Genomic DNA, 14,576 nt, shown 5'->3' on the forward strand with positions numbered 1-14,576 from the left:
AGTAAAAAAACCCCAAGGTATCCCCAGAGCCTGGCACATGCTCAACAGATGTTTTTTGGACCAGGGAAGCTGATAGACAATGAGACAGGGTACAGGAATATGTGTCCTGTGGTTTGGGCTCTGAGCAAGTCATTAAACTTCTCTGGCCATCAGTTTCTGATTCTATAAAGTAAGAAGACTGGGTTAGGGACTCCCCTGGTGGCGCAGTGGTTAAGAATCCACCTGCCAATGCAGGGGACACGGGTTCAAGCCCTGGTCCGGGAAGATCCCATATGCCGCGGAGCAACTAAGCCCGTGCGCCACAACTACTGAGCCTGCGCTCTAGAGCCCGTGCGCCACAACTACTGAGCCCACGTACCACAACTACTGAAGCCCGCGTGCCTAGAAGCCCGTGCTCCACAACAAGAGAAGCCACCGCGAGGAGAAGCCCATGCACCACAATGAAGAGTAGCTCCCGCTTGCCGCAACTAGAGAACGCTGGCGCGTAGCAACGAAGACCCAATGCAGCCAAAAATAAATAAATAATTAATTTTATTTTTAAAAAAAAGAAGAAGAAGACTGGGTTGGATGTGCCCTGTAGCTCAGAAGCATGATGATCCATGGCTTAGCAGGCCCTCACCTCTCCTCACGCTTTACTGTAGATTCTTCCGGCCCCCAGCCAATCAAAACATGCTCAAAACCCACACGAGAATGAGAGTTTAGAAGTCTTGATGCCTTTGAACACAGTCATGCCCAATCCTGGTCTTTCAACATCCCAGTGTCCTCACTTATCTCTAACTATTGCAACACTGGAAATTAGTAATAATCTGATTCACTTTAAGGTTCAGGGTGGGGGAAAAGAAACACCATAGAAATAGACTAATGTTCTGCAGGAGGAGGGTCACTCTCAAGTACATGTACTTGCCATAGGCTCTAAAACCAGCCACCTCCTAAACCGGAAGGGAGATCTCTGTTCTTCTCCAAACCACAAACTGGGTAAGTGATTGAACTCCCCCCACCCTGCCCCCCTCACCAAAAGCCCCAGAGACTTCCAAGTACTGAACCATCAGATACGGGTGACACAGGGTTGGTTTTAGAAGCAGCTGTGGTTTGGTCCCCAGTTCGAGTACCAAAACTACAGACAAACTTGTTCTTAATCTCTCTGTGTAAAGAAAACCATTTTCTTCTTTGCAAAACCAGACCATGGCAAGTGGAAAATGAACTCTAACAGAATGACTGGATGAGGTCACTGGATTGTTCAGAGGGAGGTTGTGCCTTCGAGGTCAGATTCTCTAAACCTGGCTTTACGCCTTTCTTGCAGTATTTGAATTTACCTGGAGATCTTATAAATACTTCCACAATAGAAAAAAACTATTTAATTTTGTTTGTAAAAATTATATATATATATGTAGGTACTTCCCTGGTGGTCCAGTGGTTAAGAATCTGCCTTCCAATACAGGGGACACCGGTTTGATCCCTGGTCGGGAAACTGAGATCTCACATGCCGCGGGGCAACTAAGCCCATGTGCCACAACTACTGAGCATCCATGAGCTCTGCGCCACAACTAGAGAGCCCTGTGCCACAACAAAAGATCCCACGTGCCGCAACTAAGACCCGACGCAGCCATAAATAAATAAATAAATATTTTAAAAATACGCACACACACGCGCGCGCGCGCACACACACATCACCTGTGTATTTGGGAGCAGAACCATCAAAAAATCAAAGAATTGCTGGCTCTGTTTCAAGTCACAGGGCCTTCTGAGGTTTCCTTGACAGATTTTTAAACTATCTCTTGTTATGTTACTGTTAAAAATTGACAACAGTTATACTCAATACCTCACTTTTGCTCAGGATTTGCAAACATACATGAGCAGTCAACACCAGGACGCCTGATGATTAGATGAGAAACCAACTGGAGGACAGATGAGTATCGTGTCCCCAACACTAATGATGTGATGGCACTCAGAGTGTGGGGAGGGCCCAGTGGTCAGGGAAGGCCCCACGCTTCTGCTGGGCCCTGCAGGACCAGTGAGCCATGCCTAGAGAAACCACAGCCCACTGCTGGGGCAACTTCCAGGCCCCCATCTCCCTTGCTCTGCCCTACGTTTTTTTTCTTTCCACAGGATTTTATCACCTTCCCACATTCTATATATTTAGTATTTATCATGCTATTGTTTCTTGTCTGTCTTCGCCAAGTAGATGGAATTTTCACGAGGGCAGGAGTCTTTGTTTTGTTCATTAATGTGTCCCAAGTCCCTCAAACAGTGCTTGGCATATAATATGTACTCAATAAAACTGGGAGATGAACCAACGGATGAACAGCTGGGCTCCATTACATTCTGGAGCTAGGGAGCTGGGCGGCTCAAAGCAGAGCAGCCTCCCACCTTCCCCCACCCATCTAAGAGGGAGTGTGAAACAGTATAGCTGGGGGACTCGTCCCTTTAACCTAAATAGTTCCTAATTCGAAGACATTTAGAAATAGGCCCACCGAAGAGATTTTCTAGTTCCATGGCCCTGTTTTACAGATGAGGAAACAGAGGGGAAATAATGCGTTTGTCCAAAGTCTCCCAGCACCCAACGCCTCACCTCCCAACTCCCACTCACCGAAAGAATACATTTTTATCGTGTGGGTCAAAACACGTACAAAAACAGAAGACTGTACCTATAAAGGACATTTCAAAACAGCTAAAATGACAAACTATGCCAATCTACCTACTTAACGAGCACAGAACTGGAGCTGCCGCTTGGGATATCCTTTAGAATGAAGTTCGGTTGAGAAACACAGGCCTCGGCCCGGAGTTCACCCAGGTGTTCGGTCAGATGCCGAGCGCCGTTCAGAGGCTGACTTCAGAGGACCTTCCCTGAAGGTCCAGTGGTTAAGACTCTGTGCTGGGGGTCCTGGGTTCAATCCCTGGTCGGGGAACTAAGATCCCACAAGCCGTGTGGGGAGGCCAAAAAAAGAGACTGACTTCAAAGGGTGACCTTCCAATTCTACTGATCTTTGTCAACATGGTTCCAGCAGAGTTTAGATTTGGTCCAGCCCAGTCCATGTGAGTTTTAGAAGTGAGTTTCCTCTTGTTTCTAAACCAGCTCTTAGGATTCTTTGAGTCATAACCAAGGTGCAGCAGCTAAGACGGGGACCAGCTATCTGCTGCAGGGCCTTCTGCAGTGTGGCCTTCCAATGGTGCACCTGCAGTAAAAACCCTACAGGCTGCGAGGCCGGTGACCGTCCAGATACCCAGGTCTCACACAGAAAGGGGAAGGAGAGCATCACAAACTGGACCCTCTGGCGATTTGCTTCCAACGTACATATTCTCATCCTGATAAGAAATCCCCTTTTTATTTATATGCTTCGTTCTTGTACTTTTTTTTTGTTTTTTGTTTTTGTTTGTTTTTTGCGGTACGCGGGCCTCTCACCGTTGTGGTCTCTCCCGCTGCAGTCAGCGGCCATGGCTCACGGGCCCAGACGCTCTGCGGCCTGTGGGATCCTCCCGGACTGGGGCACAAACCCATGTCCCCTGCATCGGCAGGCGGACTCTCAACCACTGCGCCACCAGGGAAGCCCTCGTTCTTGTACTTTAACTGTCCAACTTACTCCTTCCGCAAATTTCTCCCATACCCACTCCCCTTAGCTACTTCACTCTGGCCAGAGAAGGCTCTTTTCAAACTTGAAGGATGCCTTTACCCACCAGGGTATGTGAAGGAACCTGGAAAACAGTATTGTTTGGATTCCTTAGGCCTCCTAATGTATGGAGAAGGAAAAAATAATAAATAAGCATAAGTGGAATTTTAAATAATTCCAAACATCTTATAATTCAGTAACTAAGTGTATTTGAATTTAAGGTCAGTTATCAGTTAAAGCTGATTTTTTAAAAAGCAAATTCAGTAGTTAGTACTCAAAAAACATACATATCCGTCTGTCTGGAATTACTTATTCTTTAAAAGTTGGGCAACATAGTATACTAGAAAACACATAATGCTAGGTTCTCTATTTCTAGTTCTGCCACTAACTAGAAGAATGTATCAGTCCTAACTTCTCCGTAAAAAAAGCCAAAGGCTGGCTCTGGTTTGGTCCAGGGCTCTGTGACATCACAGGGCACAGGTGGACACAATGACTGTGTCCAGGACAAAGGAACAGGACTTACTTGATGGCCTCAACCTGGCTGCATGTTAGAATCACCTGGGGTTTAAAAATTTTTTTTTTCTTTTTTTTTTTTTTTGCGGTATGCGGGCCTCTCACCGTTGTGGCCTCTCCCATTGCGGAGCACAGGCTGCGGACGCGCAGGCTCAGCGGCCATGGCTCACGGGCCCAGCCGCTCCGCAGCATGTGGGATCTTCCCGGACCAGGGCACGAACCCGTGTCTCCTGCATCGGCAGGCGGATTCTCAACCACTGCGCCACCAGGGAAGCCCTTTTTTTCTTTTTTAAAGAAAGGATGCCGACCTCCACCCACTCCCAGAGATTCTGATTTCATTCAGCTGAGGTGGGACCTTGGCAGAGGGTATTTTAAAAGGTCCCCAGGGGACTCAGTCAGCCGGGGTGGAGAAGCACTGCCTCAAGTAACACATTCCCGGTTGCAGCTGTGGCCTCCCAGACAGGTGTTTCTCTCACTCCTGTAGGCCCCTCAGGAATCACGCCTCATTTGCTTTAAAAGGAAGGAGATCTGAGTTAGTTTGGTCAACAAAGTCCTCTGACCCAACTGGAGATCAATGACAATGTCAGGTTTGAAGGATCTGATGGCACTATTTGTTCAGATAATATGTACGAAAAAAATCCGGTTTCCATGACACACATTCCCGCAGCCTGGACAAACAATGATTCCCTCATCTGAAACAGCGAGGGAAAATAATCCACTGAGGGAAGGGGTGGTTTTGAATGATAATCATAAATTAGTCTACTAACTAAGGAAATCATGTTTAATGCAGAAGAGGACAACCCGGGATCAAGGTTCATTTTTTAAGAGTGAAACATCATGCCGAGTAAAAAATGAAACTCACTTGGGATAATCGCAGACCATTTATCTCCTGGGGTTTGGCAGTGGGAAAATTAATCTCATGACTGATACGAGGAGCTTATCGAAAGAGCGCCACACACTGGGGGTCATGTCCACCCAAGCAAGTATCCTGGAACCCCTCTCACTGTGTAGAAAGAAACGCTATTGATGAGATCTCACTAAAGAATACAGATTACAGCTAAAGCAACATTTTCCTTATCTCCCCCCGCCCCCGCCACACTGCAAACCCACAGCGCCTGATGATAAAACAGCTCCTTGTCTTATTGGTCTACAAGAGCCTCAAAGAGAAATTCAATCAATACTTGCTGAGTGCCCAATACAGGGGGTACGACCGACCGACCGTGCTAAATGCCAGAGAGGATGCAAAGATAAGCAAAACACAGTCCCTGCCCTCTAGGACAAACCAGCAAGAGAAGTGCACCACCCCCATACAGGGCACTTTCCTGGCCTCCTCCTCTCTCCCTCACTACCCTCTCCTGAGACTCACCTGAGCTAACTGAGGTCCCTCTATTGTGGCCCAAGGGCCAAGGCTACTCTCTCTCCTGTCATCATATACCCACTTCCTGGTGCCAGCACTTGCTGGGAGATGGGGCCTCTGCAAAGGCGAACACCCCAGACCCGGCCTGATCATTAAAGAGTTCTACCTTTTCAGGATCCTTTGCCGAAGGCTGTGACTGCAGTATGTTAAAGAAACTTTGGTTAAAGCCTTCGAAGACATGAACTTTCGGTTTTACTATTCCAGAAACATTTGGGGGCAAGATCTTACTGAAAAACATGCACCTGCTTGGATATTATTAGACCTCAAGCAAAGAAAAGAGCTTAAACTGAGAACTTGGTGTAAGGGCCTCTTAACCTGCATTCTCCCAGTTGATTGCCGGATTCGGTGGATCTCCCTGATGGAGATGCTCAGGGTAAAGCAGTGTTTCCATCCCAAATCTGCATCTTTCTCTGACTGAAACAAAGGGTAAGAGGCTGCGACTCTCCCGGAAGGAACAAGAGCATCGTCTGAGCATTTCCCCAAGCTTACAGGAAAGCCTACTTTCTTCTCTTCTGGTCCTTCTCTAGATCCCATCTCTCACTGCAACATGGCTTGGCCACCTCCTCAGGTGTGACTGGGGTATCTGGACTTATTTGTTCTAACAGATGTACCAGGACATAAGCAATGCAGGGGCTGCTCTTCAAAGGGAAGCAGGAGGATCACTTTCAGGGTTCAGTTCTGCCAGTGCTGCATGACCATGGACAGGTCACCGGCCCTGCCTGGCCTCAGCTTCCTCATCTGTGTGCTCTGGGAACACAGCAGAGCAGTGACTGTTCAACTTGGGAGGGCAGGGTGATGCCTGAGTGAGGGTGGTACGTGCCCCAAAATACCACCCTTGAAGGTTCTAACCTGCTCGCACTGTGGTCATGCATCCCATTGCTTACGTGGGGGTGGGGTGGGGAAAATATTAAGACTTATTGGTCTAAACCAGCAAGATCCCTTCTAGCAGTCTAACATACTCTGACAGGAAGCTAAACATTTATCCATACATGCTCCCACTGGTCACAATACATCTGGAATTTTTTGGAAATTACCTTCAAAGAATATACTTTTGAATCCTCTACGTGGTAGAAAGTCTCTCACGGGTTTTTCAGAAACAACCAAGAATCCAAGTGTCCTCGACAAATTGTGCGATCTAGCTGGGTAACAACAGTATTGATCAAAACTTCAGTGTGGACCACGTCAAAGTTACATTCAAGCAGAGACTAGAAGGAACTGTGTAAGGATAACAGGCTTAATAATAAATACTTGCTTTTTTAGGGCTCTTTTTTTCATTTTAAAGTTGAATTATTAAATGAAGTTTTTTAAAAAAGTTTAAAAAAAAAGACTAATTTGTTTGACATGAACATTGACCCTGAAGGGGTTATTATTTTGAAGGAGACAACATTCTTTTGGATGAGTAAGTCCAGGTACCTTCGTGGGAAAAACAAAACAAGACGCCAACAAATATTTCACTTTATTGTCAAGTGGTATGTTCATTTCGCTAGGAAAAACAGCTGTATGGACAAGCTATAAGTTTTAAGAACTATGGCCTCCAAAAGAGACAAACAATGCATCAACTTTTGATTTACCAACAGTCTTGAGTCAAAATTTTAAATGGCCTCATAACCAACTATCAAAAGAATCTTGGGAATTCCCTGGCAGTCCAGTGGTTAGGACTCGGTGCTTTCACTGCCGTGGCCCAGGTTTCAGCCCCTGGTCAGGGAACTAAGATCCTGCAACCTGCGCGGCACGGCCAAATAATAATAATAATAATAATAATAATAATAATAATAATCTTTTCTGCAGGGGGTGGGCTACCCTTAAAACCAAACTCACAGAATTATCCCGAGGTATTTCAGAGTGCTCATGGGAGCCACATCTGCTAGAAAGCTGATCTGAAACCACTGCAGACCAAAGGACCCTGCAAACAAGCTATTAACAAATCAGAATAAAACATTTTCTCAATAGCTTTTAGGTACATAGGGTGTCATAAAGAAACTGTTGTGGTTATTCAGGTCTTCAAAATATAAGCAAAATAGGACTTCCGTGGTGGTGCAGTGGTTGAGAGTCCGCCTGCCGATGCAGGGGACACAGGTTCATGCCCCAATCCGGGAAGATCCCACGTGCCGCGAAGCAGCTGGGCCCGTGAGCCGTGGCCGCTGAGCCTGCGCGTCCGGAGCCTGTGCTCCGCAACGGGAGAGGCCACAATAGTGACAGGCCCGCGTACTAACAACAACAACAACCAAAATATATATATATATATATATGCAAAATAAAACCTAAACATTCCATTTTCAGACTTAAAATCCACCCTGCTAAAAGAAAACAGCTTACTTTATTTTTATTATTATTATTTTTTTTTTTTTTTTGCGGTATGCGGGCCTCTCACTGCTGTGGCCTCTCCCGTTGCGGAGGCTCAGCGGCCATGGCTCACGGGCCCAGCCGCTCCGCGGCATGTGGGATCCTCCCAGACTGGGGCACGAACCCATGTCCCCCGCATCGGCAGGCGGACTCTCAACCACTGTGCCACCAGGGAAGCCCCAGCTTACTTTAAAATGGCTATCATGAAACCAATTTAAGGTTAGTTCTGTGCTTTTTAAAACATCTAATATTGTTTGGGGGCTGCAGGAGGGGACTGTAAAAGAGTACATATGACAAGCAAATTCCAGTTCTAGGAATTTATCCCAAGGAAATAATTAAGCAGTTAAGATGGCCTCAAGAGTTTAGCAGTAAGGTTTATCACAATTGTTTATAGTAATGAAAATTAAAAACAGCCTCAGTATCTAAACGGTTGAATGGTCAAATTACAGTATACTCTTTCACAGAAGTATCACACGGCCAGTGAGAATAATGTTGTAGAATTAAATTTACTGAGACAGAAAGATCCATGTTATATTCCAGTTTATAGAAGAAAAACATTATCTCTGCAAATATGTGCACATAAAAATGTCTAGAAGGACATATATCAAGGTATGAGGGCTTCCCTGGTGGCTCAGTGGTTAAGAATCTGCCTGCCAATGCAGGCGACACAGGTTCGAGCCCTGGTCAGGGAAGATCCCACTTGCCATGGAGCAACTAAGCCCTTGTGCCACAACTACTGAGCCCATGCTCTAGGGCCCGTGCTCTGCAAAAAGAGAAGCCACTGCAATGAGAAGCCCGTGCACCACAATGAAGAGTAGCCCCGGCTCACCACAACTAGAGAAAGCCCGCGCGCAGCAACGAAGACCCAATGCAGCCAAGAATAAAAAAATTTTTTAAAAAGATATGAGTAGACTAGTCATCAGAGAAATGCAAACCAAAACTAAGGAGTTACAACTTCACCACCACTAGGATAACTATAATAAAAAAGACAGATAATATCAAGTGTTGGGCATCTTTATGTCAGAGCTAAGACTTATATGTTAGACTGTTATAAGACAATAAAACTAACTTGACTTAAAATATATATATATCAAGTGTTGGGCAGGATGTAGAGAAATTGGAACCCTCCTACACTGCAGGTGGGGATGTAAAATAGTGCAGCTGCTTTGGAAAACAGTTTGCTAGTTCCTCAAAAGGTTAGACAGAGGGTTACTGCATAACCCAGAAATCCCACTCTTGGGTATATACCCAAGAAAAATGAAAATCCATGGCCATTCAAAAATCTGTACCCAAATGTTCACAGCAGCATTATTCATAACAGCCAAAAAGGGGAAACCCAAATGTCTATCAAATGAAGGACGGATGAATAAAATGTGGTATATATCCACATAATGGAATATTTATTCATCAATAAAAAGGAACAAAGCACTGATACAGGCTACGACATGGATGAACCTTGAAAACATTATGCTAAGTGAAAGAAGCCAGACACGAAAGACCAGATGTAGCATGATTCCATTTATATGTAATGTCCAGAACAGGCAAATCTACAGAGACAAACATAGACCAGTGGTTACCAGGGGCTGGGAGGTTTGTGGGAAATGGGGAGTGACAGCTAATGGGTATGGAATTTCTTTTGGGGATGATGAAAATATCATAAAATTGATAGTGGTGGTGGTTGCACAATTCTGTGAATATACTAAAAGTCATTGAACTGTATATTTTAAATGGGTGAATTGTATGCTATGTGAATTATAGCTCAATAAAGCTGTTAAAATGTTAATAGAGATAATGTTTGGGTAATAGAATTATAGATATGTTGTGCTTTTTTAAAAATTTAGACTATCTATGCTTTTTTTCTTTATAATGACAAATATGATAATACTTTGAGAGATTTTTTTTCAAATCTTCCCATGTTATCATACAGAAAGCACCAAACACACAAAAGATTTGAAGAAAAGGAAATCACCTTTCTTATAATAGTGGAAAAACTGGAAAGAGCCCATATGACCCCAGTAGCGTGATCACCAGGCAAAGCATGGCTTATTACCACATCAACCCTGCTCAGCTAGGATCCCAGTCCCTAACCTAGGGCTGGGCACAGAAGGCTCAAATGCTTTCTGAGTGGATGATGGTTTACTAAGGTGCTACTGAAAGTGACAAATGCAATGGTGCACTCAGAACATTTCCTAACAGGCCACAGGAGACATTCTGTGAAAAAAAAAAAAAAAAAAAAAAACAGAACACAGGGACTTCCCTAGTGGCGCAGTGGTTAAGAATCCGCCTGCCAACACAAGGGACACGGGTTCGAGCCCTGGCCCGGGAAGATCCCATGTGCCACACAGCAACTAAGCCCCCGTGTGCCACAACTACTGAGCCTATGCTCTAGAACCTGCGAGCCACAGCTACTGAGCCCACGTGCCACAGCTGCTGAGCCCGCGAGCCACAGCTACTGAGCCCGCGTGCCACAAGTACTGAAGCCCACTGTGCCTAGAGCCCGTGCTCCACAACGAGAAGCCACCGCAATGAGAAACCTCCGCAATGAGAAGCCTGTGTGCAGCAACAGAGTCGCCCCTGCTCCCCGCAACTAGAGATGGCCCACGCAGAGCAACAAAGACCCAACACAGACAAAAAAAAAATTTTTAATAAATAAATAATTAAATTAAAAAAAATACAGAACACATTTTTACACTGTTCGACTTGCTGTGTCTTTGTACATGAACAAAGATCATAAGATCATCAGAAGTGATGCAGAGACTGTAAAAGGAACTTAAAAATTTTAAAAAGTCATGTAAGCAAGGACCTTGGGATTTTTTGTTTTTGTATGGTATCTGGGGGGGGTGCATTTTAAGTTCTACTTTTCCCAGTCCGTATGTGGTCTGGTGCACTCACTCATTTAAATATCTCTGACCATGTGTTGCTCTGAGGCAGCAAAGTCTGAAACCAAACATGGGATATAGGTAAAGATAAAGATAGAGAAAAAAAATCCCCAGCCCCTGGGAAATAGAGCCAACCAGCATGTTTATTATTCACAGACTATGATTCACTGTCCCTATTTTTTAAGCCAGCCTCATACTCTAATCATATTGCTAGGTTACAGGCCCCGAGTTATGTGTACATAATAAAAACAGAATCCATCAAAATGATACATTAGGCTTTTCTCCCCTATATCATCTCTTTAGGGAGAACATTTGATCATTATAAAACATACATAATATTAAGCCTAAGGATTACTGTGGATTCCCCAAACCAAAGAGGTTTCCAATGAAAATGAAATAGTTATCCAATGATTCTTCAACCTGAAGAATGGAGACGCCATCGGAGGCATGCAAGTAACTATAACCCCTAGGCCCACGCAGACGGCACTGTTCTGTTCAGACATGAAGAGACCTTTACATAGCTCACTGGTTTTATATTCGGGAATATGGTCTACCGTCCAACTTTCTCAAGAATCACTCTCATACACATTTTCTCTTGTGTTCTTAGAAGCCATATGACTGCGGAGAGCCTCCTGGACAGGCAAGTTAATGAAACAAAACAAAAGCATGTGCACAACTGCAGTCTAATTTCAGGATCAGCAGTCCTGAGAACATGAGCTTCATGAAACACCCTCCTCACTCTCCTCGTGGCAGCAGTATTAATACTCGATACCTCCTATGAGGATAATTCATGCAGGTGATAACTATCAGAATAAATGATAAGCAAGGCCATTTCCAGTTAAGACTCATGTCTCCGTGTGTTTTTGTGCACACGTGATCTGCAATTCTCCGTGAAGTTGTTTATCCCCCTCTAAAACCAAAACATCGGCGGAATAAAAGAAATTGCATATCCTCTAGCTGAAGAAAGTACCCTGCCTCACACGCCACAGATCTCTTTGGTACTTGAGAGAAGTGACACCCAAACACTGTACAATGAGGACCACAGGGCAGCAATGATGCAACACAAACCAACATTAGGCACAAGATCCAGGTCTAGGAAGGAGGTGAAAAACTCACTGACTGAATAAGCACTTTCTGGATTAACAGAAGCCCTGAGTGCTTAGTAACACTGATATAACCGCATTTTGGATCCGGCAGCCTGGAGTCTCAGCTTGCAGGTAAGTCAATGTCTGGCTCAGACACACACTGAAGGAAAATCACAATACTGCCTCCTCTGCCCTAGTTACTTCATCAATCAAAAAGAAACAGCATTGGGCTTCCCTGGTGGCGCAGTGGTTGAGAATCCGCCTGCCGATGCAGGGGATACGGGTTCGTGCCCCGGTCCGGGAAGATCCCACATGCCGCTGAGCGGCTGGGCCCGTGAGCCATGGCCGCTGAGCCTGCGCGTCCGGAGCCTGTGCTCCGCAACGGGAGAGGCCACAACAGTGAGAGGCCCGCATACCACAAAAAAAAAAAAAAAAAAAAAAAAAAGAAACAGCATCAAAAAATATTCCTTGTTCAGGCATAGTATAACAATGAAAAATGATGACTTAAAGTAAAAAACACCTTTGGCGGGTAGCAAGGAGAATTTACATTATCTATGATGTGCCAGGTCCCTTCACACCTGTTAGTGTGTTAGCTGTCCCCATTTCACAGATCAGGAAACAGAGTCTCTAAGACTCTGAGGACACAGCTACCAAGGGACCAGAAAGAACTCAGGTTTGTCTGATTTTACAGCCAGTACATTCTGCGCAACATCACTGGCTGCCTAGTTTAGCTGCAAACTCTGCAATGCGTTTCATTTAGAATTTTAAAATAATATTTCCCACTATGTCTGGGGATCGAAATTTTTACTGGTACGTAATTCTGGGAGTGAAATTCTGACCTTTGCCCTAGAAAGCAGTTACACTAAAACATACCTTTTGATAAGGGTTGGACTCTTTTACCATGAACTCTGAAAAGTTTGGATTTCTAAATACAATTTGTAAATATTTACATGAACCGAAACTATAGTCCCAACTAAGGCTAAATAGTTATTTTTGGTTCTTTAGCCAAAGTTGTTCAATAACTAAAACGCTAGACGCCAGTGACAGAATAGCACACGAAAATATGTGGCAAAGAAAACAATATACACAAGGCTCTGATTATATGAAATGATTGATTTCCATGTCATACATTTTGGTCACTCTCTTTACACTCTTATTTGTGGACAGATGCCAGGCAGCAGTTAACCAATCCAAGATGAAGTGTTCAAGTTCAAAACCTGACCCCAGTTTTGAAAGTGGATTTTTAAAAAATTCAATCAGAAGGAAAACTTAACTGACATGAGCTTTATTGTGAAGTGTGTACAAATTTTCCTTTAAAAAAAACTCTGGGATTTCCCTGGTGGCACAGTGGTTAAGAATACACCTGCCAATGGAGGGGATACAGGTTCGAGTCCTAGTCCAGGAAAATCCCACATACCGCGGAGTAACTAAGTCTGTGCGCCACAACTACTGAGCCTGCACTCTAGAGCCCACGAGTCACAACTACTGAAGCTCAGGCGCCTAGAGCCCGTGCTCTGCAATAAAGAGAAGCCACCTCAATGAGAAGCCTGTGCACTGCAACAAGGAGTAGCCCCCGCTCGCTGCAACTAGAGAAAGCCCGGGCGCAGGAGCGAAGACCCAACGCAGCCAAAAATAAATTAATAAATTAATTTAAATAAATAACCCTGAATTTGAAAAAGGTGGCCTCGTATTACTTCAGCTGTTTCCAAATTCTTGTCACCCCAAGAGCACGGACTATTATTTACCCAAAATGCATAACCTCCAAAGAGTTCATGCTGTGGCACTCAGGTATACACATGTCAATTCTCCACCTGGACACCTGGTACCTGATACACCATATTAAAAAGTACACAGTGGAGGTCATTAAACAGAACCTGCTCCAATGCACCATACCCACATCCTGAACAATACGTTTTCTTTTTTAAAAAAAAAAAAAAAAAAAAAACCACTCACTAATTTAGGTTCTTCCAACCAGAAGGGGAAAAAAAGCCAAGTCTGTCCACAAAATGTCCTCCCAGCCGCGGTGCCCGGACCCACAGCCTGAGTGAAGGCCTGAAAGTTAAATAAATGTAAACCAGGCTCTTTTCTCCAGAAAAAGATGAAAAGACTTTTTGGACAGTCCCACGGTGCTCTCCCATGAGGAGACAGTCTTTCGTTTAGTTTCGAAGCGGCTTCACTGCTGTCCCATATGGGGTCTTGAAAAAAAGAGTACCATTCCCACCGCTTAACCTGCTTAACGATGTCTTGCTGCCCGAAAGGAAGCCCGCTGCCTCCAATGCCAAGAAACCTGCAAGGCAGGTAAGCAGAATCAAGCTCTAGGGGAAGAACGCTTACCCACTTCGTTTCCCAAAGTTCTCGCATTTTGAAAAGTTCAAGCGAAGATTACAAACCAAGACAGTCCCTTCCCCTTGGTTACAGGGCCCTTTCTGCCCTTCCTCCGCGGCCACCGCCAGGCCGAGTTGCCGCCCACCGGCAGGAAGGGTCCGGCAGGTGGGGCGGCCTCCCAAGGGCCCGGGGCCTTCTGGAGACCCCGAGGTGCCGCTAGGACGACACAAAGTTGCGCCGGAGAGCACACAGCCGGGGAGGCGCTGCTCGTGACAGCCGCGCTGGCCCGCGAGGCCCCTGGGTGGCGGACGCTTCGGCGGGGCTGGCCGTGGCCGCCACTCCGGCCGGTCAGGAGGCCGCCACTCCCCGCCCGGCGCCGTCTCCGCCCGGGCGCACGGAGCCAGCCTGG

The 14,576-nt window shown here is 45.4% G+C and overlaps 1 protein-coding gene across 2 annotated transcripts in view; it reads right to left on the minus strand.

The window, feature by feature from the left end:
• ERN1 (endoplasmic reticulum to nucleus signaling 1) overlaps positions 1 to 14,576 on the minus strand; it is a 95,829-nt gene that overhangs the window by 67,640 nt on the left and 13,613 nt on the right. The window lies entirely within an intron of this gene.

The sequence above is a fragment of the Kogia breviceps genome, chromosome 19 (genome assembly GCF_026419965.1).
Source record: "Kogia breviceps isolate mKogBre1 chromosome 19, mKogBre1 haplotype 1, whole genome shotgun sequence".
Lineage (NCBI taxonomy): Eukaryota > Metazoa > Chordata > Mammalia > Artiodactyla > Physeteridae > Kogia > Kogia breviceps.